The sequence below is a fragment of the Aquarana catesbeiana genome, linkage group LG05 (genome assembly GCF_042186555.1).
Source record: "Aquarana catesbeiana isolate 2022-GZ linkage group LG05, ASM4218655v1, whole genome shotgun sequence".
Classification (NCBI taxonomy): domain Eukaryota; kingdom Metazoa; phylum Chordata; class Amphibia; order Anura; family Ranidae; genus Aquarana; species Aquarana catesbeiana.
The window spans coordinates 605065643-605089851 of record NC_133328.1 but is presented as its reverse complement, the minus strand read 5'-3'; positions in this window follow the sequence as shown (position 1 = coordinate 605089851).

Here is a 24209-nt window from a genome sequence, read left to right as displayed (position 1 = left end):
AGCGAGCTAGGGGGGGTGGTTGGTTGTTTGGTTGGCTGGCTGGCTGGCTGGGGAGGCTGCGGGCCGCCCTCCAAGAAAAATGAGCACCAGCTGCCACTGGGATGAAGAGAGTACTCTCTGAGGAGAGAACCTCAGGCTTTCAGGTTCAGGATTAACCACTTAAGCCCTGGACCATTTGGCTGGCCAAAGACCAGAGCACTTTTTGCGATACGGCACTGCGTCGCTTTAACTGACAATTGCGCGGTCGTGCGACGTGGCTCCCAAACAAAATTGATGTCCTTTTTTTCCCACAAATAGAGTTTTCTTTTGGTGGTATTTGATCACCTCTGCGGTTTTTATTGTTTGCGCTATAAACAAAAGTAGAGCAACAATTTTGAAAAAAACGCATAATTTTTTACTTTTTCCTATAATAAATATCACCCAAAAATATATATAAAAAATGTTTTTTCCTCAGTTTAGGCTGATACGTATTCTACTACATATTTTTGATAATAAAAATCGCAATGAGTGTTTATTGATTGGTTTGCGCAAAAGTTATAGCATCTACAAAATAGGGGTTAGTTTTATGGCATTTTTATTAATAATTTTTTTTTTACTAGTAATGGCGGCGATCTGCGATTTTTATCGTGACTGCGACATTATGGCGGACACATCGGACAATTTTGACACATTTTTGGGACCATTGTCATTTTTACAGCGATCAGTGCTATAAAATTGCACCGATTACTGTAAAAATGACACTGGCAGTGAAGGGGGTTAACCAGTAGCGGGCTAGGGAGGGGTTAAGTGTGTCCTGGGGAGTGATTCTAACTGTGGGGGGGAGGGGCTGTGTGTGACACATCACTGATCATAGCTCCCGATCACAGGGAGCAGAGATCAGTGACAGTCACTAGGCAGAACGAGGAGATGCTTGTTTACATTAGCATCTCCCCATTCTTCAGCTCCGCGAGACGATCGCAGGTATCCCCGCGGACATAGTCGGCTGGACCCGCGATCCTACTCACGGAGCTCGCTCGCAGCGTGCACGCGACCACGCGGCGCAAATTTAAAGGGACGTACCTGTATGCCCATTTGCCCAGATGTGCCATTCTACCGACGTAGATGTACAAGAGGCGGTCGGCAAGTGGTTAGGTGTTGCCAAATCACCAAGTTATATCGGTTGCCCTATGCATTCAAGAAAATTCAGAAAAGAAAAAAAAAAGAACCCTGTGCGCAGATAGGCCGTGTTCCATATAATTATAGCAATCTACCCTGCTACATTTTCCAGTTTGACCATCATATAGGTTTAATGTAATTTTTTCCCATGAACGAGCAGACATTTTTTTCCTGGAGTCTGCCAGCTGTTGGTTCAGAAATAGGCGGCACCGATGGTTTATTTGTGTCTGCACTGGCTTAACTACTTGTCTTTAAGGGTTTTCTTGGCACTCTTCCTGAAAAGATGACTCAATGTATACATCTGTGTCAGTCTGGGCTCAATGTCTCCTTGTTTGGCTGCCCTAATTACGGTTTGTTCCGCTGTTACGACGTTGCTACATACTTGCCATTGGGCCCTTGGAATTGTTCTACCTGCCTGCACTCCGCCATCATCACAGGAACAATGATGTAGAGACTTGGCATCTGCCACCTCACCTGTATAAACTGCCATATGAGTGTGTTAACTTATTTGTCAGCCCTGTTTATTCAAGGCATGACTCGGCTGTAAGCGTCAGTTTAAGCGCTGTACCAAAATGATGTAACAAATTAGGTAATTTGTTAGAATAGCAGAAGTATGACTTACGCCATTGAGCATATCCTTAAAGTAGAACTAAAGGCAAAACTTTTTTTTTTCCATTTTTGGATAGAGTAACTGAGAGTTAAAAGCCCATTGGGGAGATTTCTCTTCACTTCCTGTCATATAGCCAAAACAGAAAGTGAGAGGAAATCCCCCCGAAGTGAGAGAATCCCCGGTTGTCACCAGAACTGGTGTCCCCATGGGAAGATATTCCTGTTCTGGTGACAACCCCAAAATTGGGATTTGCTTTAACCGCTTATGGACCACCCTACGTACATATACTGTGGCAGGGCGGCCCTTTAGTGCAAAATCACGTACCTGTACAAGATTTTTTTTTCTGGGTCTGGGGCGCTCGTGCGCCATTGGTGACCCGCTCCCGCTGGGAATACAGTGGGAGCCAATCAGCGGGTCCGGCAGACCCGATGTCTGCCGGGACCCGACGATCGTTCCAGAGGCAGGAGAAGACAGAGATCTTGTGTTTTTGCTAAGGAACAGGAACACAGATCTCTGTTTTCTTACAATACAAGCACCCCCCCCCCCCCCACAGTTAGAAAGCACTCCCAGGGAACACATTTAATCCTTTGCTTGCCCCTGATGTTAACTACTTCCCTGCTACTGTCATTAGTACAGTAATGCAGCGTACACACGGTCAGATTTTCCGACGGGAAATGTTCGATAGAAGTTTTTTGTCGGAAATTCCGACCGTGTGTAGGCTCCATTGTACATTTTTCGTCGGAATCTCCGACACACAAAATTGGAGATCTGGATCTCAAATTTTCCGACAACAAAATCCGCTGTCGTAAATTCCCATCGTGTGTACACAATTCCGATGCACAAAGTTCCATGCATGCTCGGAATCAAGCAGAACACTGGTAAGAGCTCGGCACGGCAATCTGTGTCATATCCAGCCCCTCCTTCTTCCCTCCACTGCCTTCTGGGACATGTGTGTCCCCCAGAAGATGACAGAGCCATTCAGAAAGCGCATGTGCAGTAGGAAACCGTAAGCAATGCCGGCGCCTGCACCCGAAGCCGATGGATGAATCGGCTTGGGGTGGCTACATTGTGGGATCTCTGAACAGGTAAGTGTCCTTATATTAAAAGTTAGCAGCTACAGTATTTGTAGCTGCTGACTTTTATTTTTATTTATTTTTTCAGGCTGGAACTCCTCTTTAATCAAAAAATGCATTTTTGACACAATCTCCTGCAATGTTTTTAGGATTACCATTTTGATACAATAATAATGTATAATACTAATTTTTAATTTAATTAAACTATTGGTGGGGTAACAAGTCTAAGCCAGGGTTTTATGTGCTAGTTTTGTGGCCCTAACCAGGAGAGCATTTGAAAGCTGGGTGGAACGCCTTGTAAAATCAGCCACCACTGGTCTGTGTGGAATGCCTTGTAAAAAGAGCCACCTAATCAGCCACTAATGGTCTGTGTGGAATGCCTTGTAAAAAGAGCCACCAAATTAGCCACCACTGGTCTGTGTGGAATGCCTTGTAAAAAGAGCCACCAAATCAGCCACCACTGGTCTGTGTGGAATGCCTTGTAAAAAGAGGCACCAAATCAGCCACCAATGGTCTGTGTGGAATGCCTTGTAAAAAGAGCCACCAAATTAGCCACCACTGGTCTGTGTGGAATGCCTTGTAAAAAGAGCCACCAAATCAGCCACCACTGGTCTGTGTGGAATGCCTTGTAAAAAGAGCCACCAAATCAGCCACCAATGGTCTGTGTGGAATGCCTTGTAAAAAGCGCCAGCAAATCAGCCACCAATGGTCTGTGTGGAATGCCTTGTAAAAAGAGGCACCAAATCAGCCACCAATGGTCTCTGTGGAATGCCTTGTAAAAAGAGGCACCAAATCAGCCATCAATGGCCTGTGTGGAATGCCTTGTAAAAAGAGCCACCAAATTAGCCACCACTGGTTTGTGTGGAATGCCTTGTAAAAAGAGCCACCAAATTAGCCACCAATGGTCTGTGTGGAATGCCTTGTAAAAAGAGCCACCAAATCAGCCACCAATGGTCTGTGTGGAATGCCACCTAAAGTCACTCTGGAGCTACATGTATATCTGCATTCAATGTAAATCTAACTATCACTAAACATGCACATCTGACAGTTATTGAAACAATGTACCACCTTTCTTAATTCAAATGTTTCAAAATTTCAGATGCAGAAGAAAAAATAAGCAAAAAAAAAAAATGTAAACAATTATGTTGGTTAGAATTATACTGTGGTTACGTTGTATTTATCACTGAAAACTTGTTCAAAGACAGAATTACACTTCAGAATAAATTTGATATATTATACAAAACTTCTATCATGACAGAGTTTGAGATTTTAGTTTGGCTTTCATTGTAGCCATAATGACAGCGTTGGTAACATAAATGTATCTAATTACATGGCCGCGTCTCTCATTTACAAAACATATCGTGTGGTACGCTTTTCTACATATGGCAAAGTCAAGAAACATCTATTGATCTTGCTTGCGGCTTGTCCTAGCGGAATACGTTGTTCCAATTAAGCTCTCTGTCACATGCCACAGCATAGCTATAATGGAATCTGCAAATGCATGTTTGTCAGCCACATAATGAGTTGAAGACATACACCAGAATCTAGTATGGATACATTGTAGAGAGCATGTATATAGACGAAAATCTAAACCAGCCATTCTCAATCGGAGGTTTGTGGAACCCTACAGTTCCCTTGGGGGTTGCTAGGGGTTCCATGAGCTGTGGCTGATTGACCTCCCATTTGATGGTGCCTGCATATTTCCAGGGCCAACACCACTTGGCAAAGCCAGCAGCAATGATCTATTTAGCTTTGCGTATGGGTGGCCTTTTGATCACTACTATAAAGGGGGCATTCTTTCCACTGGCCACCAATGTAAGGGGTGTTTTTCCCACTAAACCTGAATCCATTGATTTTAGCAAGGGTTCCCCAAGACCTAAAAGTTATTTGAAGGGTTCCTCTAATGTAAAAAGGTTGAGGAAAGTTGATCTAACCAAAATTGGTAGGTATACTATTTTCGAAATCTGGGGTGGGATGCCATCTGTAAATATTATTTATGTTACATAGTAGGTGAGGTTGAAAAAAGACTCAAGTCCATCAAGTCCAACCTATGTGTGTGTTCTCATAGGCATCACCCTAATATGAAAATAAACAATTAATAAAACCACAGGGATGGGACTTTGAATATGCCCCTGAGAAGAGAACTTAGACTACTTCAAATTTGTGTAAAAAAGATACAAGAATCTTTATTAAATTATATATTAAAAAGACATATAAACATCACAGTGTATATACCATAAAGTATTAAATATAGACATAGAGCTGATATATAACTTGAGTACAATCAGTCACTGTTTTCCCATTTTTATTGGTCTACGTATTTTGTGGGAGCCCCCACTTCTTCAGGACCTCAGATATCATATGCAGTATGTAGTACTATATGTATGTACTATGTACTATGTATGTACTATAAATATATTACAAAAAGAAAAATATCACAAAGTATATATATATTCATACAAAACACAAAATCACATTTAAATAAAAAACTGATAAATTAGGAGGATGGTTCACTCAAACATACAGAAACAGCCCACAAGAGGAAAAAAAAAAAAAAAATATATATATATATATATAAAGAAATAATCAATAATTCATTAAATATCATACCTGTAAATGTAAATAGTAGAAACCAGAAATTATATAAGCCCGATGTAAAATCAAGAAAAATCAAGAAAAAAAGGAAAATCGCCAAGTGACAGTGTGCCTACCGGCCCATGGGACACATTCAATGTCTATACAAAAAAGAGAGATTTAACCTTAGAAGACAGTTACACCCATAGGGATATTGCAGTTAAGTAAATCCATATAAGATGGAAAAAATGAAGCTCTTACCCCTATGAATATTGGGTTATTGGGTTTGATGGTGGCGGTGGATATAATGTTAGGTCTCCATAATTGTTATATATGGGTAAAATCGTGAGAAATTGAATCCAATAGACCCAACATTTAGACGGTGCATTTAAATAATGCCCATCTTCCATCAAGTGTCCTTAAGAATCAACAAAAATGAAGGACGTTTCGAAAAAAAATTGTATAAAGTGAGTATCAGTAAAATGAACAACTACATAGGGCAAAAAAATAAAAAACTTAATTTTTTTCCCCCTATGAAAGTGGAGTTTCCTTTTAACATTTCAGAGATGGAACGCCATCACTTTCATGGTCTGCTTAGGTAAAAAATGCTTGAAAAAATTTTCTTAATATTGAAGATATTTTGCAGATGATCCAATCTGCTTCCTCCATTTTAATGAGTGTTAAGAACATACCTCAGCATTTACAGCCACAAGGGTGACTTAGTCACCTTAATCCAAGTACCATGGAATGTGTCAAGGCAGATGTTGATTGTCCAGGAACAGGATGGGAGGTATGAAAGCTGTGGAACCACCATGTTCTAATCCTACAGCGGAGACACATTCCAAACATCTAATTACAGAATCCCATCCCGTGGTGTGAGAAGGCTGCAGCAGACATTAATCCCTCAATAAACATAACTGAAGGTGTGAATTACTGTCAAATTGAAAGGGGAGAGATGTATTAAATGTGGAAGACAGGTTGCTGGATGGCAATTCCAGTTTGACATATAAAGCCTCTTTAATGCCTCTTGGGAACCAGCTGTCTTCTCTGTCCAAAATTTGCTCCTCAGTGTTCTCAAAAGTATGTCTCTTTTCCTTAAAGCAGAGTTCCAGGCTTTTATTTGTTTATTAAAAGTCAGCAGCTACAAAAAGTATAGCTGCTGACTTTTAATAAACAGACACTTACCTGTTCCACAGTCCAGCAATGTGCCCGAAGGAGGAAGCAGGAAGTGGGACAGGAAGTCCCACTCAAAACGAAGCACCCCCCCCCCAAAAAAAATGACATGCCAAATGTGGCATGTAAGTGGGCGAGGAGTGCTTAAAGCGAAAATTCCACTTTTGAGTGGAACTCCGCTTTAAGGCGTAGATAAACTACTGATTGCTGACCTGAAGAATTTGCTTTCCTATGTTAGGTCATCCTGGGGATTCCCCACTCTGCTGTTGATATACACAAAGGGGCAGAGCACTTTTGACATCATTGGCCTAATATGGCCACTAGAAATGAGCTCAGACTGAACCCAAGCTTATTATTAGTTGGCAGCATCTAAATCATTAGTAAGACCTCATATGGAAAGGAATACACAGTTCCATTTGGGGCACCAGTTCACACAAAGGATATCGAGGAACTAGAGAAAGTGCAGAGAAGGGCAATCAAACTGATAAGAGGCATGGAGGAACTCAGCTATGAGGAAAGATTAAATGAACGGAATTTATTCTTTCTTGAGAAGAGGAGATAAGGGGATTTGATCACCATGTATAAATATCTAGGTGGGCCATATAGTGAACTTGGTGTTGAGTTTTTCACTTTCAGGTCACTACAAAGGACAAGTAGGCACTCTGTACATCTGGAGGAAAAGAGAATTAACCTCCACATATGGAAAGGCTTCTTCACAGTAACATAGCTCCCAACTGTCCCTGATTTCGAGGGACTGTCCCTGATTTGGAGCAATGTCCCTCTGTCCCTCATTCCTCCTCATTTGTCCCTCCATTTGGTCTTATCTATATAGATGTATATAAAATGCACTTTTTAGGTATCAAAAAGTGTTTTCCAGTGCTAAACCTTTCATCTGATTTCTAAATTGCTGCATTTGTAAATTCCAAAAGCCAATATAAAGGAATAGTAGTGGTTAAAAAAGCACTTGTGGGTTTAACCAATCTTGATTTTTTTGTACAATTCTCCTTTAACGGGGCGTGCCAAGGGGTGTGTCCTATGCCTGCATACTTTTGCTAATAGGTGTCCCTCATCCCCATCTCAAAAAGTTGGGAGGTATGCAGTAAGAATAGTGAAATAGACTCCCGCAGGAACTAGTACTGGCAAGCTTAGTAGATTTTTGTTTTGTAAAAAGGGCAGTATGCATTCATAAATGCACAAAACATAACTGGATCATACCATTTATAAGTAATAAAGCCAGATATCTAATTGCTTCCTGAGGGGTCAGGAGGGAATTTTTTCCCCTGCTGGAGCAAATAGGATAATGCGTTATAGTGGGTTTTTTTGCCTTCCTGTGGATTAACTGTGGGTATAGAATTGGCTATATGGAGGATTTTTATTTATGTATTTTTTTCTTTTAGTTGAACTAAATTTTTTTTCTTGCTACATGTTAAAGGTACAATGGATATATCTAAAGTGTTTTGGCTTTAGTTGCCTTGCTATGATTAACCACTACTTGCAGATAACGCTACAGCCGAAAGATGGCTACCATGCGGTCATCCAGTTCTGGGAGGGCGTCTATTGACTTCCTACCAGAATCCTACCCTGCTCGGAGGCACGCATCTGGCATGCTCTGTGATCCCTGTGTCCTTCAGATCGAGGTAAAGGGCCAATCCCAGCAGCCCTTTACCATGTGATTATCTGTGTCCAATCAAAGCTCCTCACATGTAAACAAATCCCGGTTATTATTATTATTATTTGCAAAATTTTTAACAGAAACAAAAAAAGTTTTTTTTTTTTAAACTTTTCAGTCTTTTTTTGTTTTTTTTTGAAACCCCCCCCCCAAAAAAAACCCAGTGCTGTTTAAATACCACCAAAACAAAGCTCTATCTGTCTAAAAAACATGATAAAAAATTTCACATGGGTACAGTGTAGCAGGACCCCACAATTGTCATTCAAAGTGTGACAACGCTGAAAGCTGAAAATTGGCCTGGGCAGGAAGGGGGTGAAAGTGAACAGTAGGCAAGTGGTTAAGGCCACTACGGCCGAAACGCGTTAGCTGTAGCCACTGTACTTTTAACATGTAGCAAAATAAAGATTTGGATTTTGGACCTTACCAAGTAGCCGGCTTGTACTCATCACGGATGTATGTTTTGGGAGTGATTACCTGACCAGCAACACATGTTTAGCAAAGCAGAAGAGCTTGTATTCTGTCTTCTACCTAACTATGTAACTCAATGAAATGTGGACCTTTAAAGCGGAGTTCCACACAAAAATGGAACTTCCGCTTTTCGGAACCCTCCCCCCCTCCGGTGTCACATTTGGCACCTTTCAGGGGGGATGGGGGTGCAGATACCTGTCTAAGACAGGTATTTGCACCCACTTCCGGCATAGACTCCCATGGGAGTCTACGCCTCTTCCCGTCCCCACCGCGCTGTCTCCTGGGAAACACACAGCTCCCAGGAGAGAGCGGGGACCACTTGGGACACGCAGCGCGACTCGCGCATGCACAGTAGGGAACCAGGAAGTGAAGCCGCAACACTTCACTTCCTGATTCCCTCACCTAGGATGGCGGCAGCAGCTGCCGAGAATCGAGCGGGTTCTCGGCGTCGCCTGCCGACATCGCTGGACCCTGGGACAGGTAAGTGGCCATGTATTAAAAGTCAGCAGCTGCAGTAATTGTAGCTGCTGGCTTTTAATATTTTTTTTTTTGGCGGTGTGGGTGGACCCCCGCTTTAATAGTGTTGTGCTAGTGTGTTCTCTGATTCCATCACTGTCATTACTGATACCACTGCAGCCTCACTTTCACATATGTAGCACTGCCCTCTTGTGGGTTGCTTGGTAATGTATGTTCTCCTGTGCAACCATGACCCTGTGAATTCTTGAGCCCCTCTGACACTCTAGGTTCAGACATGTTGTGTACCCCTTTAAATGACACACAGACACAAGCAAGTAGTTTCAACTCTCTATTAGTTTACCTATTTTTGAAGAGAGGTTTAAACCAAGAATTAGTCAGCCAAATCTTGCAAGCAACCAAGATTAGGCTGAAATAATACTTGCGGCAATAACAGTTGATAATGACAAATGAGTGATAGCAATAAAAACACAGTCACAATGAAATACCTTGAAAAAGCTATTTGTGGATACAAGTGAATATTTCTGTATTAAAGGAGTATCCCTAGCTGGCTCTTTATTACTTTTTAATACTAATGGGAGATAATGTACTCTTGCTACCAGCAAAGTGTCCCCTTTAAGAGTAATAAACAACAATGTGCCAAAAGCAAGGCCTTGCAAAGTCTTAACCGGCAGAGTTGGAGCTCATAGAACAATGATTCCTCACTGTAGTGATGATGGACAAGATAGCTGATCCTGGTGTTTGCAATGATATTTGTAATCCAAATGGGTGTAATTGTGCGCAGTGTTCTAAGTGTCGTGCTTAACAAGGTAGTAGAATCTGTGGGCCCCCTCACCAATCCTGATAGATCTCAGCAACCTCCCGGGAGAACGATCGCCCAATGCTTCTCACTGCAGATGAGCAAGGATGGTGATCAGTCTGCTAACTCAGCGAATCGGCTGGCTCCGCAATGTTCAGCACTACTGCGGGGTGCCCCTCTGTAAACAAACGACATCTGGACTCACTGAAACTGGAGCTGCCGGCTGGGTGCCGCGTGCTAGGCCACAATCTCCCCTCACAGCGGCAGTGTGATGCCCAGGCAATGGGATCCAGGAAGCAAGAGAGAGTAGGCCTGGTCAGCAGATCCCTTTATAGTTTCTCCCACAATTCTTCAGTGAAGTAGATGGTTTGCTGGGAGATGTGGTCCATAGTCAGTTCTGCATCTCGGCAAAGTTTACCCCAAAAGACTACAGCTCCCACAATGCCTTCTGCTATGCTCAGAACGTGAGGTCAGTGACTAGGGGGACATAGGAGCAAGGTGGAATAATAGGAGGCAAGTCTGAAAAAATCAGATAACCGTAGTCCGCTCCCGGCTACACATATAAAATACTGTTCACTCCTTCCAGTACTGCTGATCTCCTCTAGACTCTCTCAGCCACTTCGGTCTACGTGCATTCACTCCAATGTCCATCCTTACTTTGGACTGGCTAACTGATAATAACAAGCTTGAACACGGACCTAGAATCACCAGATATTCTTTTGATGAACATTTTATATCTAAGCTCTGGGATAAGCAAGTATTATCTAAATTCAAGTCATGTGTATTCTCCTGAAATCTTCATGTACTTTGTGTATTTCTTCCAGATCTGTGCAGTAATCCAGTGTGAGACTTTCCCTCTGTGCGGCAGCTTCCTGTAATAAAGACCGGTCACTGCTGCTCTGTCTCCTTGTGCTGGGTGACTGGTCTTGTCTCCGCCCCCTCCTGTAGTTCTCTGCAGGCAACCTGTAGTGGTTGGGTCTTGCTGGGCCCCTCCCACAGCTCAGCTCTCTCAGAGATGATGTCACTACTACATTTATATGGTAATATCTGGGGTTGCAAAGGCCTTTAGTGCACACAAAGTGGATTTATATCGTTGGTGGTAATTGACGAATATACAGTAGTTATATGAACATTTTTTGTGCCCGGAGTTCAGCTTTAAAATAAAATTATTTGGAAACTGCTTTAAGCTTTTAAAGATTATATGTGCAATTTGGCTTGGTTCACAGGTGCAGCCAAGCGCTGCCAGTCCCTTTGCAGCAGAGGTGAGGGGCAGAAGCAGTACAAGGAGCCAATCAGTTCATGTGCTGATAAGATCCATGCTGATAGGAGGAGGAAGCAGAGTTACACTGTGCTGCTTCTCCTTTCACTATCCAGTCACAGCCTGGACAACCTGGGCTCAGAGGAAGTGGGTTGAATGATGCTGGCCATGAAACTGAAGACATCTAGAGACAAAAGAGAAAAGTATTGCGGGAACCCCTCTGAACAGAAGGTGAATATTGCAGCAATAATAATTTTTGGCACACTTGCGCACCTGCTAAAAGGCAGCGCGTTTCTATGCATGTCGGGAAAGCATGCAATTGTGCGTGCAATCCTGACACCAGTGGTGCAAGAGCGTCGCCCCCTCTCTCCTGTCACCTCTCTCTCACCATAGATAGAATCATGCATTGCATGAATCTATCTATGTTCGTCGCTGCCGCCCCTTATTCAGGTGTCCGGCCCCTTGTCGGGCGCCGGGCACCTGAATTACAGCAGCGGGGTTTTATTTGAAAGCGCCTGATTGGGCTCTAATAGGCGTCCTGATTAGAGCCCTAGGCTCTAATAGGCTTCCAAAATGGTAAACAGCGGGCGCAATGCTGTGCGTTTGCTGTTTACTCAGTGTTGTGTTAGGAAAGCCTGACCCGCCTCTCAGCCAATCAGGTGCTCGGGTCTGGTTACCTGTCACCTGCTTGGCTGAAACAACAGGCTCTGTGATTGGACGCCTGATAGAGAGGACCGGAGACATCAAGGAGCGTGGATGTGGAGGACGCCACCGTGACCCGCTGCGAGATAGGTAAGTCCCAACTCCCGGGCGATGCACACTGGCAGCATTTGATGGGGCAGAGTAGCGGCAATTGATGGGCACACTGGCAGCAATTGATGGGGCAAAGTAGCGGCAATTGATGGGCACACTGGCAGCAATTGATGGGGCAAAGTAGCGGCAATTGATGGGGCACAGTAGCGGCAATTGATGGGCACACTGCCAGCAATTGATGGGCACACTGGCAGCAATTGATAGGTCACACTGGCAACAATTGATGGGCACACTGGCAGCAATTGATAGGTCACACTGGCAGCAATTGATGGGCACACTGGCAGCAATTGATGGGGCACAGTAGCGGCAATTGATGGGCACAGTGGCAGCAATTGATGGGCACACTGGCAGCAATTGATGGGTACAGTAGCTGCGTTTGATGGCACAGTGGTGGCAATTTATGGGTACAGTGGCTGCGTTTGATGGCACAGTGGCTACGTTTGATGGGTACAGTGGCTGCATTTGATGGGCACAGTAGCTGTTTGATGGGCACAGTGGCTGCAATTGATGTTTTTCTTTTTCAGTTTGTATGCGCCCCCCCCCAAAATTTTGAGCACCAGCCACCACTGCCTGACACGCATTGATGTGAACCTAGCCTTGGATCCACTTTAGTAGTTTACTGATTGCATTTTCTCGTCTCAAATTCTCTGTAGCGGTTATTCCATAAATGTATAATCTATTGCACTGATTATGTCTGTCCATTCTACAAGACCGTACTTATCCTGCTGCTTATGAAGACAAATAGCCTTTTTTTTAATACATGGCACTTATAAAATTCCTTCTCGCCATATTTTGTGTATTTTTATTTCTTGACAAGGCGAATGTCATGTATCGTAAGTTTCAAAAATGCACAAATGGAAACAGGCTTATTATTTGTCTTGAAAAATTACAACAATTTCATAGAACAGAGCCAGACACCTCCCGGTGAGTTTCGTTCACCCCTGACGTAAGTTCATACAACCGGCTCTCTGAGCCGTCGGGGAAGCTGGGGGGAAAGCCGAGTTAAAATTCCATGTAATATCAGAATAAAAAAAACATTTCGACCTGAAAATCTGAACTCTGCAACAGCAATTTAGGATTTTATTTGAAAAGAAAGAACAAATAAAATCAGTGATATACTGGAAAATTCTGCAGGTATACAAAATTCACCAGAACTGGCAGTGTCCCGAGTAATATGGCATGGTTACGGATGAACCAATTAAAGAGTTTTTTTCTCAAAAATGTTTGCCATTTTAACAAAATGCATTGCCATCAACGGGGAAGGTGAAATAAAAATGAATTCTAAGCAGATAAAAAAAAGACACTCATTAATCCAGCTCTGTGATTAATTAACCACTTCAGCCCCAGAAGGATTTACCCCCTTATTGACCAGACCATTTTTTGCAATACGGCACTGCGTTGCTTTAATTACCAATTGCGCGGTCGTGCAACGTTGTACCCAAACAAAATTGAGGTCCCTTTTTTCCCACAAATAGAGCTTTCTTTTGCTGGTATTTGATCACCTCTTTGTTTTTGTTTTTTTTTGCGCTATAAACAAAAAAAGACCGACAATTTTGAAAAAATTATTTTTTTCTTTTGCTATAATAAATATAAAAAAAATAAATACAAAAAAAACAAAGTTCTTCATTAGTTTAGGCCAATATGTATTCTTCTACATATTTTTGGTAAAAAAAATCGCAATAAGTGTATGTTGATTGGTTTGCACAAAAGTTATAGCGTCTACAAAATAGGGGATATATTTATGGCATTTTTATTATTCTTTTTTTTTTTTACTAGAAATGGCGGTGATCAGCGATTTTTAGAAGGACTGTGACATTGTGCTGGACAGATCGGACACTTTTAACACTTTTTTGGGACCAGTGACATTATTACAGTGATCAGAGCTAAAAATAGCCACTGATCACTGTATAAATGACATTGGCAGGGAAGGTGTTAACACTAGGGGGCAATCAAATGGTTAAGTGTTCCCTAAGGAGGTGTTTCTAACTGTGGGGGGAGGAGACTGACTGGGAGTAGAGAGAGATCTCTGTTCCTGATCACTAGGAACAGACGATCACTCTACTGCCCTGACAGAACGAGGATCTGTTTGTTTACATTGACAGATCCCCGTTCTGACTCTCTGTGGAGTGATCGTGGGTGGCCGGCGGACATTGCGGCCGCCGGCCATGCGCATCGGCTCCGGCGACACGGGTGCGCCATCCGCCTGCTATAACCATTAAAGGGACCACTGTACCGTGACTGCATAACTGCGGTGGCTGGTCGGCAAGCGGTTAAATATATTTTTAGATGAAAGCAGTGTAAGTACCTGAATATTACCAGGTAACACCCTCTTGTGCAGTAGGGCTGGAAGGTGAGAGAAAAAAAGCAGTACAAGGAGCCAATTGGTTCATGTGATGACAAGGTTCAGGCTGACAGGAGGAGAAAGCTGAATCACCATTGGCGTGCGCACAGGGTGTGCCGGATATGCCTGGGCACACCCTAATCACCCTGTGCAGCACAGATTGCCCTTGCTGTACAGGCCCCCCATGCCCCCCATGTAGTGCAGCTGGCTTCCCTCCTCTCTCGCTGAATGCTGCAGAGGATCATTTCAAAATGGAGAGTGGGGAAGGGGCCAGTAAATATGTAATTTACCAGCCTCTTCCTTTTCGATATAAACACAGCGAGTGATTGGCGTTCATTCATAACTGAAGCATAGTATTGTGAATGAACAGGAAGCCGCTCAGCACAGAGCACTTCCCATTCATTCACTATCCAGTGCAGCCGAGGCTGCAGAGAAAGCGACTGGGGGATGTCTGTCCTCAGTCCCTTTCTTTGTCTCAAAAGTGAGAGGGTTTGAGCTTTGGGGTGCACAACCTAATGCAATAGGCTGCATGTGAATTTTATGCAAATCACAAGTGTGCTACTTCTCCTTTCACTGTCCAGTCACAGCCTGGGGTGGGGCCAGGACAGCCTGGGCTCAGAGGAAGTGGTTTGAATGATGCTGGCCATGAAACTAAGGACATCTAGAGGCAGAAGAGAAAAGTACTGTGGGGAAAACTCTGAACTAAAGGTGAGTATAGCCGCAAATACTGGTTCTGTTATTTTAGTGTTTTTGAGCTCTTTATTTTTATCTTGTGATTTTTGGCAGCAGTTCTGCTTTAAGGTGGTTTTTGGTAGTTTTTAGGAGTAGAATAGCCTTTAAATGGTATACTTGTTCTTGTGCCAAAAACTGACCTCATTATCTACTAATACTTACTAATGACATGGGCAACTGTCCCTGAAGGCTTTTGACATCACTATCCAGACTGCCATGTATAAAGGCAAGGAGGAATGTTAGTGCAGTCACCCATCCTCTCCTCCCAGATGACACAACAGCACATGGGGCACTGGGATATGTAGTTCTTAAAGGAGCAATGCACAGTACAATACACATCTGGGGATTTTGATATCTAGGATTTCCTACACAGGAGGAGGAGTAGACAGGACTTTTCCCGGGCATTCTGAGCCTGAACTGGGTCTTATGTGCAGGGACGAGAGAGAGGGCAGACCTGCTGCGGTGTCTGTCTGAGCCCACGAGAGACTGAGTTCTTGTGAACACCCATAGAGCCTGAGGACTGAGCCATAGAGAGTCGCTATATCTTGAGACTGGCTGCCATGTGAGTGCCTACACCAGAGCTGAGAGACTGAGCCTTCTGGGACAACTGACTGCCTTTTGGACCGGACTACACCAGGAATTGTGAGCAGGACAACTGAGCTAAACATATACTTCCCACAGTTAATGCCTATAGAGACGACACGTTGCTTGGCAGCCCACCAGCCATCCATTGCACCGTCTTAAAGGGACAGCTTCATGCACCACACATTACAGAAGATCCCCAACGATAGCCGGCTAACACTGACAATTAGGCACTAGGTACTTGTAACAACCTCCACGGGTACCCTTTTGTCAGGGACACATATACCCACCACTATTGGAGTGGTATGTGTAGTGTGCACATGAGTACCTTTTTTTGGGGGGTTAGTTGATTCAGATACTTTAAACCCTGCTTGCATGAGTTAAAATCAGGTTTAACATTACTACAGTTCAGTGGATTGCCTTAAAGGCCAGTGTTCAACATCTTTTCACACTGGGGCGATTTTCAGGTGTTTTAATGCTAAAAATAGCTCCTGAAAAGCGCCTCTCATGCCTTCCCAGTCTGAAAGCCGGCGGTGCGCTTGCAGGACGGGAAAAAATGTCCTGCAAGCAGCATCTTTGGGGCGGTGCAGGAGCGATGTATACGCTCCTAAACTACCCCTGCTATTGAAATCAGCGGCTGCGCTTTTTTCGGGGTGCTTTTAACCCTTTCCTCAGTGCCCCGCTAGCAGCCGAAAAGTGCAGCTATAGCAGCGGTAAAGCGCCGCTAAAACTATTGGTGCTTTACCGCTAACACCCCCCCGTCAACCCCCTGTCCCAGTGTGAAAGTAGCCTTAATGTGTTTCCTATCTATTGCTTTATGCATTTTGTTGACATTCCTTGTTACAATATACTTATTTTATCTACCATCCAGTTGCATGTGGCCTATTTTTTGTGCACTGTTAAAGAAAGATAGCATACTAACGCTTAAAGGGTAACTCCACCTTCATGGGAAAAAATTAGTAAATAAAAAAACGAATTTAGCGTATACAATTGCGACTCAAGTGATATTGTAATTGAATGCTATTAAAAATTGAGTGAGTGGTTGGCTCACTGATTTTCCCAGAAGTCTACACTAAGATACAAGTCAGATTTTTGGCATCCCCTGCAACAAAAATGTCAGTTTTGGTGAGATAGGGATACAGACCCTGTCATTTTCCTCATTGCAGGTGCAGTAGCTGATTGTTAATTATAAAACCACTCCTATACAGATTCACATGAATACATACAAACAAACAGCGATTTCTTCAGAATAAAAAAAGGTAGGAATCTGCAGCAAACTTTGTTCAAATCCTTACAATGTACAAAGATCACCTGGGGGTGGGTGGGGGGTTACTCTTTAACCACTTCCCGCCCGCCGGCTGTCAAATGACAGCTGGGTGGTGGGGCTCTCATTCTGGGTGGACATCATATGACGGCCCTCCAGAACGACCACTCTCGCGCGCCCGTGGAAGCACATCGCGGTGTTTGGAGGTGCGGAGTGTCAGTCTGACACACAGCTACACCGATCTCAGTAAAGAGTCTCTGACGGAGGCTCTTTACCACGTGATCAGTCGTGTCCAATCACACGGAGCTACTGCACCTACAATGACAGACGTGAGTAGAGGAGAGCCGATTGGCGGCTCTCCTGACGGGGGGGTCTGTGCTGATTATTTATCAGCGCAGCCCCCCTCGGATGCCCACCCAGGACCACCAGGATGCCGCCAGGACCACCAGGGATTGCCACCACACTGGACCACCAGGTATGCCACCCTAGATCACCAGGGAAATGCCAATCAGTGCCCATCCCCAATGCCTGCCTGTGCCAGTGCCATCAGTGATGTCTATCAATGCCGCATATCAGTGCTACGTATCAGTGCCCAGCAGTGCCGCCTATCAGTACCTAGCAGTGCCGCTTATCAGTGCCACCCATAAGTACCAATCAGTGCAGGCTTTCAGTGCCCATCAGTGTTGCCTATCAGTGCCCACCAGTGCCACCCATGAGTGCCTATCAGTACCGCCAATCAATGCCCATCAGTGCTGCATATCAGTGCCACCCATCAGTGCCGCCTATCAGTGCTGCCTATCAGTGCCTATCGTCAGTGCCCATTGTCAGTGCCCATCAATGCCACCTCATTGGCGCCACCTCTGCGGTGCCGCCTTATCAGTGCCCGTCAGTGCCGCCTTGTCAGTGCCCATCAGCGAAGGAGAAAACTTACTTATTTACAAAATTTTATAACAGAAACAAAAGAAAAACTTTTTATTTTTCAAAATTTTAGTTCTTTTTTTATTTAGCAAAACATAAAAAATGCAGAGGTGATCAAATACCACCAAAAGAAAGCTCTATTTGTGGGAACAAAATGATAAAAATTCTGTAGCATGACCGCGCAATTGTCATTTAAACAGCGACAGCGCTGAAAGCTGAAAATTGGCCTGGGCAGGAAGGGGGTGGTATTGAGATTGTTAAAGTTGAAGAACAAAACACCTCCTATGGAAGACAGGATTTTATGAGCTCAGTAAATGTAAGGGATGTGGCCGCAGTCAGCAGATCAACAAAACCTCACATTTTCATGTATTACTCTTTAAAGTTAAACAGATATGAGTGGCTTTCAACCTTTAATCAGATGTGTCAGTAGGCACTGAGCTGTTTAAAGAGTCCTGGCAGAACAGAAGAAGGATCATCTCAAGTGGCCCCCGAAGGGATAAGTGCTACATATACAGTGTATATATATATATATACACTCACCAGCTACTTTATTAAGTGCACATGTTAAATTGCTTGGTAACACAAATTGCTAATCAGCCAATCACATGGCAGCAACTCAATGCATTTAGGCGTCTAGTCGTGGTAAAGACGACTTGCTGAAGTTCAAACCGAGCATCAGAATGGGAAAGAAAGTGGATTTAAGTGATTTCGCACTTTTCAGTTTGTTTCTGAACGGTCGTTCGTCAACCAGACATGTTGCGGAATCGGAGGAGATAGCGTGTTATTTATTATTGGCCTTGGAGTTATTGCTTTGATATTATTTTTTTGGTTGAATAATAATGATTTGATTTGGTATATTTTCTATATTTTTGGAAGCATAGAATGTACTTTTTGGTTAAGTTCTATTGGCAGATATCTTTTTTTTAAATTTTTTTGTTTTCTTTTTTTAATGCACAATAAAAAAATTGTGTAGAATAATACTTGGCTATGTGTTTTACTTCAAATGACAGTTTGTGAGTAGGCAGTTACATTTTATAAAATACAATGTAAAATTGACAAGGGAAACCAACATAGTTGTATCGTTGATCTTAAAAACTACAGGATAATGGTGTTGTGGTAACTTGCTCAAATTAAAAAAAAAACAAAAAACATAATAATATTATTCTTGATATCATTAGAATAAAAAAGCCTTTGAAAATGTGTTTGCAATAACTCCATCAGTATCACCAGCAAAGCAGCTTCATTATTATCCCATTAAAGAAGAAGAGAATTGTGCGCTGCATTTCGACATTTCATAATTTGCTGCACGAATGTTAATTCTCCATTACGAGTGCTAGTTTACAAGACCGTCTGCTTCTGGGTCCTCCTTGCTTCCGAGCATGCGTGTTTGTACTTTGGACTTTTGTCCGACGGACTTGTGTACACACGATCAGAAAATCCCACATTTGTCCACGGAAAATTTGAAAACCCGCTAGCCAACATTTATCCGCGAAAAGTCCGACAACAATTGTCCGATGGAGCGTACACACGGTCGGATTTTGCCGCCAACAGCCTGTCATCGAACAATTCCGGTCGGAGAGTCCGATCGTGTGTACAAGGTTTTTGTCTTAAGGGTTTTTTGTTTGTTTTTCCAAGAGTTTACATCCTCTTTTAAGGCAGTTCTGAAGGAAAAAGAGGGTCCAACCCGGTACTAGCAAGGTGTACTTAATATAAAGTGAGCGTATATATTAATATATATATTAATTTACTATATATATATATATATATATATATATATATATATATATATATATATATATATATATATATATATATATATATATATATATATATATATATATATAGTAAATTAATATATATATATATATATATATATATATATATATATATATATATATATATAAACACACCTGCCAATTATTTTAGGTGCAAATGTAGAGTGTATGAGGTCTACTACTTTGCATATATCTATTAAATAGAGGTAAAAATCTTTGAAAATAGCCATATGGCATTGTATTATTTTTTTTAAAAAGCCTTGTTTTCTGTGTGTTTTAGATATTTTCGCAGTTTGCAACAGCTTTTTGGACAAGCATTTCATAACTGATGTATGTTTGACAACTGCTTCAGGGCCTACATCCCAGACACACAGGTGTTGTAAATCTGTAGGCTTGTCGAGATTGAGCTTGCTTACACCACTAATTGTTAGGAGTTGGAACAATGAATGATCTATAGGTAATTAAAGAAGAGATTAGCAGGTGATCAGCCAGTGTTTGGCAACTATTTCATCTCTTCTGGATGCAGATCAGCTTGACGTGATGACAAAAGGAAGATTCCAGAGTAATGAAGCCAAAGTTTACTCAAAGTAAAAAAACTAAATCTCCTCTTTCCTTTCAAAGCGTAATTGCTTTTTGAACCTTGTAAGGAGAGCTCTTACCTTTTTAACTTGTGGCTGATTATAAATACAGAAGGATTATTGTGGATTAGCACAATGCAGGACATGATGCTACTTCCTTCTCTGACACATGAGCATGTTATACTGGAAAGCACCAAACATTTTCCATATCTAGATCTTGGTGACATGATCAGAATTATTTCTTTATCATGAGCACTGAAAGTAAAAAATACCCCTAATGGTTTTGTCATAGCACTAATGATCAGCATTGTATTTTTGTTCACTTCTAGAATTACCATGGCTTCTAAGGTGAAAAACAATAGTGGAGCCCCTACTGTGGCATGGTTCCTAAGGTTCTAATCATAAGGGATGATCACCTACACCAAGGTTCTCCAAACCTTCCAAACAAAGGACCATCAAGGTTTGGGTGGGGGTTAGACTGTGACCAGAGGTAGTAAAAAAGTGCTCCTCCATCAGTGGAAGTAAACATTGCTCCATCGTTGTTTTAGTGGGAGGAATGGCACTTGTTGTTGGTATCAGTGGGAGCAACAATGCCCCAACCGTGGTGTTAGTGGGAGGAATACCTACCCACTATTGACATCAGTGGGAGGAATAGTGCCCCTTCATTGGTGCCCCTTCAGCATATCTGTTCACACATGTGCAACATCATTTTGGCCTAAGTAAGAAAGGAGGAAGTGCTGCCCCGGTATACCCACATGGTCTTCTGGGCTGAAGGTCTGCTTTGTAGTAGAACTAAATCCTGACTAGGCCTCCCAAATAGGGTTGCCACATCATCCCTTTAATCCAGGACACACATTATTTACACCGGTTCTGTGGCTGAAAAAGATGGTAATTAAACTCAATCGGTGCCTCATCTGCATTAAATCAGCCTCAGAACCCGTTTGATTCCCAGGGATTGGTTTTAATAAAATAATGTTCATACTCCTTTTTTATCTTTTTTTTTGTATCTCAGTGCCGCTGATATCCTCCTTTCTGTCCATATTAACTCCCTCTAGCGGCAGCTACACATCATTGCTTTGAAGCGGTGGGCCATACCGGTGCAATATGTGGCGGTATGGTCACTTATTGTCTCTATCAGCATGGGATCAATGCAGGAGCACAATTGGGAGACAGTTGTTACCCCATAACAAGAAGGGTCTGAACAAGGACATTCATGGCAGGATCACCAGGCATTCTTTTAATTGAAGCTGCATATACAAACACCATTTGAAAGTACAGTATTATACTATACTAAAGCTTATATGAGATTTTAAGGATTGGGTTAAGATTTACTTTACATAGTGGGGAAGACATCAAATTCTCAACAAGCTATCAAGCCTCACCTCAGTCTAAACAAAGACTGGCGTATTTATCTTTAAAGAGAGATAAGCCAGTTCCTTATTAACAGACATTCTTAAGAAAACAGCCCATAGTAGAGATTTTAATCTAATAGTAGCAGAAGCTTTGGTATAGAAAGGGGGAGTTAAGTTGATGACAAAGTATGTATTGATGTATTCTTCATGGCCATCAGGACCAAGTCATTGGAAGACATCTAATGTTAGGTGCCCAATTCTCTAAAGCCTGGTATCCCAAGTATGTACACATAGCTAATGCATAGGAACAGAGCTGTTCCAGCTTTTGCTTCCTAATGTGGTTTGCCAAATATGCCTATCTTACCCTGCAGCTATATGTATAATATATGGCCAAACATATGTGGGAACCCCTAAATTATTTACTTCAAATGTCTCCAGTAATGGGTACAGCTTTGTCCCACTTATATGTATTTGTCTTTGTTTCTTGAATGGCATCAGGATATTATTGTTCTGTTGTATGCTGGCATCTAGTGGTGGTTTGCGGCCACTACAAATTGTTTACTTACCTGATAGGTTTCTCCCTCTTCACCCCTCTCCTATTTAGTGCTAATTAGTTCAGTCCTAACTAGAACCTCCTTGTTTTTTCCATCTTGCTTGTGAGCTGGGGGTCTTCAAAGTTGTACAAAGAAAGGAGGAAGCTAAACTCTGAGGGATCCATGGGAAAAATAATAGGAGAGGAGTGAGAGGCCTTATAGTGTAGTATGTGTGTAGGCAGGTGCAATCTACTTTCCCCACGGCAAGTGGCACTCAATAGGATAGCAGGGGGAGAGGAAGTGAAGAGGAACATGGTTCCTCTATGGTTTTCAGGGTCACTGGGAAAGCTATCCACTTGGATGCTGCCACCCCATGTGACTCCAGCCACCATCTTGGGTCAGGCAGAGCCTATTTAAAGCCCTGGCTCCTAGACTTAGCACAAATTTAATGTGGAGTAGAGGTTAGAGGCAGGGAGAGGTTCCAGATGAGTAAGGAAAGGATAGGGACATGCCATCTTTCTGGAGACCTCCCCATTTGAGCTGGGACCGGCCAGGCAGCATTCCGCCCCTCAAATACAGATGCTGTCAGCACATCTGAGACCCGCTCTGCTACATATTGCTAATATTGCCGTGAGTGTTCCCGGTTGGGTTCCATACCACCAAGTTTGTTGTGAATTACTGCATTCCGCATTAATACAAGTTCTGTTCTCTGCAATTGGACTGTGTGTTTACTGCAGCGGGACCACGCTGCACCTTCCCACATGTGGATGGTAACAGTAGGAAATGTATATAGATAAAAGTAGGCAAGAAAGGAAACTTACATTTGGTAAGGTTGCAAATGACCGAGTGGTATGGTAAACACAATCTTCTGAGTACAAATGTGGAGAATACTTCTGTGTCCACACAGGACAAAGGTTAAGTCGCACTTGATGCTTTGGGTGAACCCGGTCCCAAGTCCTCACATCTGGAGGATGATTGACTGGTTTATAAAGGAGAAAAAAATTCCTGTCTACTGCTCAAATGGCAGAAGCTCTTGTGGTGACATTTGTTAATGTTTAGGAATAGATCAAAGTTTTTGTTTTAAATTGGGAAATAAAATGTAGTAATTACTTAACATCAACAATTCTGTGTGTTCAGCAGCATTATATGTGTGATGTGATCTGAGTCCACACACATCCCTGTCACTAAACACACAGAAACCAGCAAGAGAAGAACTCTTTGTGTGAACACCGCTAAACTGAAGAAATGGCATATTTTAGCTATGAAACGCGTCTTTAGTGTTAAATAATGAATACATTTTATATCTGAATTTAAAACAATGACTTCAACCTATTCCTAAAAATGAACACACATCACCATGGGTGTCTCTGCCATTAAAACAGTTGACAGAATTTTCTCCTTTATAAACCACCTGTTTTTTTATATGTTCCCTCAGTCAGGGTTAGTACTTTGCAGAGCTTAGGAAAGTCATTGTCTTTTTACACTTTAGAAGAATGGAAAAACATCCTCTGTACTGCAATTGTCTGATGGAAAATTGAGCTGGATTCAACTTCTGGGGGAGATTTACTAAAACTGAAGAATGCTAAATCTGGTGCAGCTCTGCATAGGAACCAATCAGCTTCCACGTTTTATTGTCAAAACGTAATTGGACAAGCTGAAGTTAGAAGCTGATTGGCTACCATGCACAGCTACACCAGATTCTGAGTGCTCCAGTTTTAGTAAATCTCCCCCTCTGTGTCTTAGTGAACAGTTAAGCTGACTGTGGATAGAGCCAAGTCAACAGGTGACCATACTGTTCAAACAGACTGGGTCTAAGGAGGTACAGTAGGTCAATGCATAAAGCAGCATTTGAAGCAGAACAGGTATTTAAAGCGGAGCTCCACCCAAAAGGGGAAGCTCTGCTTGTTTGCACCCTCCTCCTCCACTGCCACATTTGGCACTTTTTTGGGAGGAGCGGGTACCTGGTTTTGATAGGCACCCGCTCCCACTTCTGGGTAAGAATGTCAATCGACGATCTACATTTCCAGCCCCTCCTCCTTCCCCTTGCTGCCTTTCGGGGACACACACA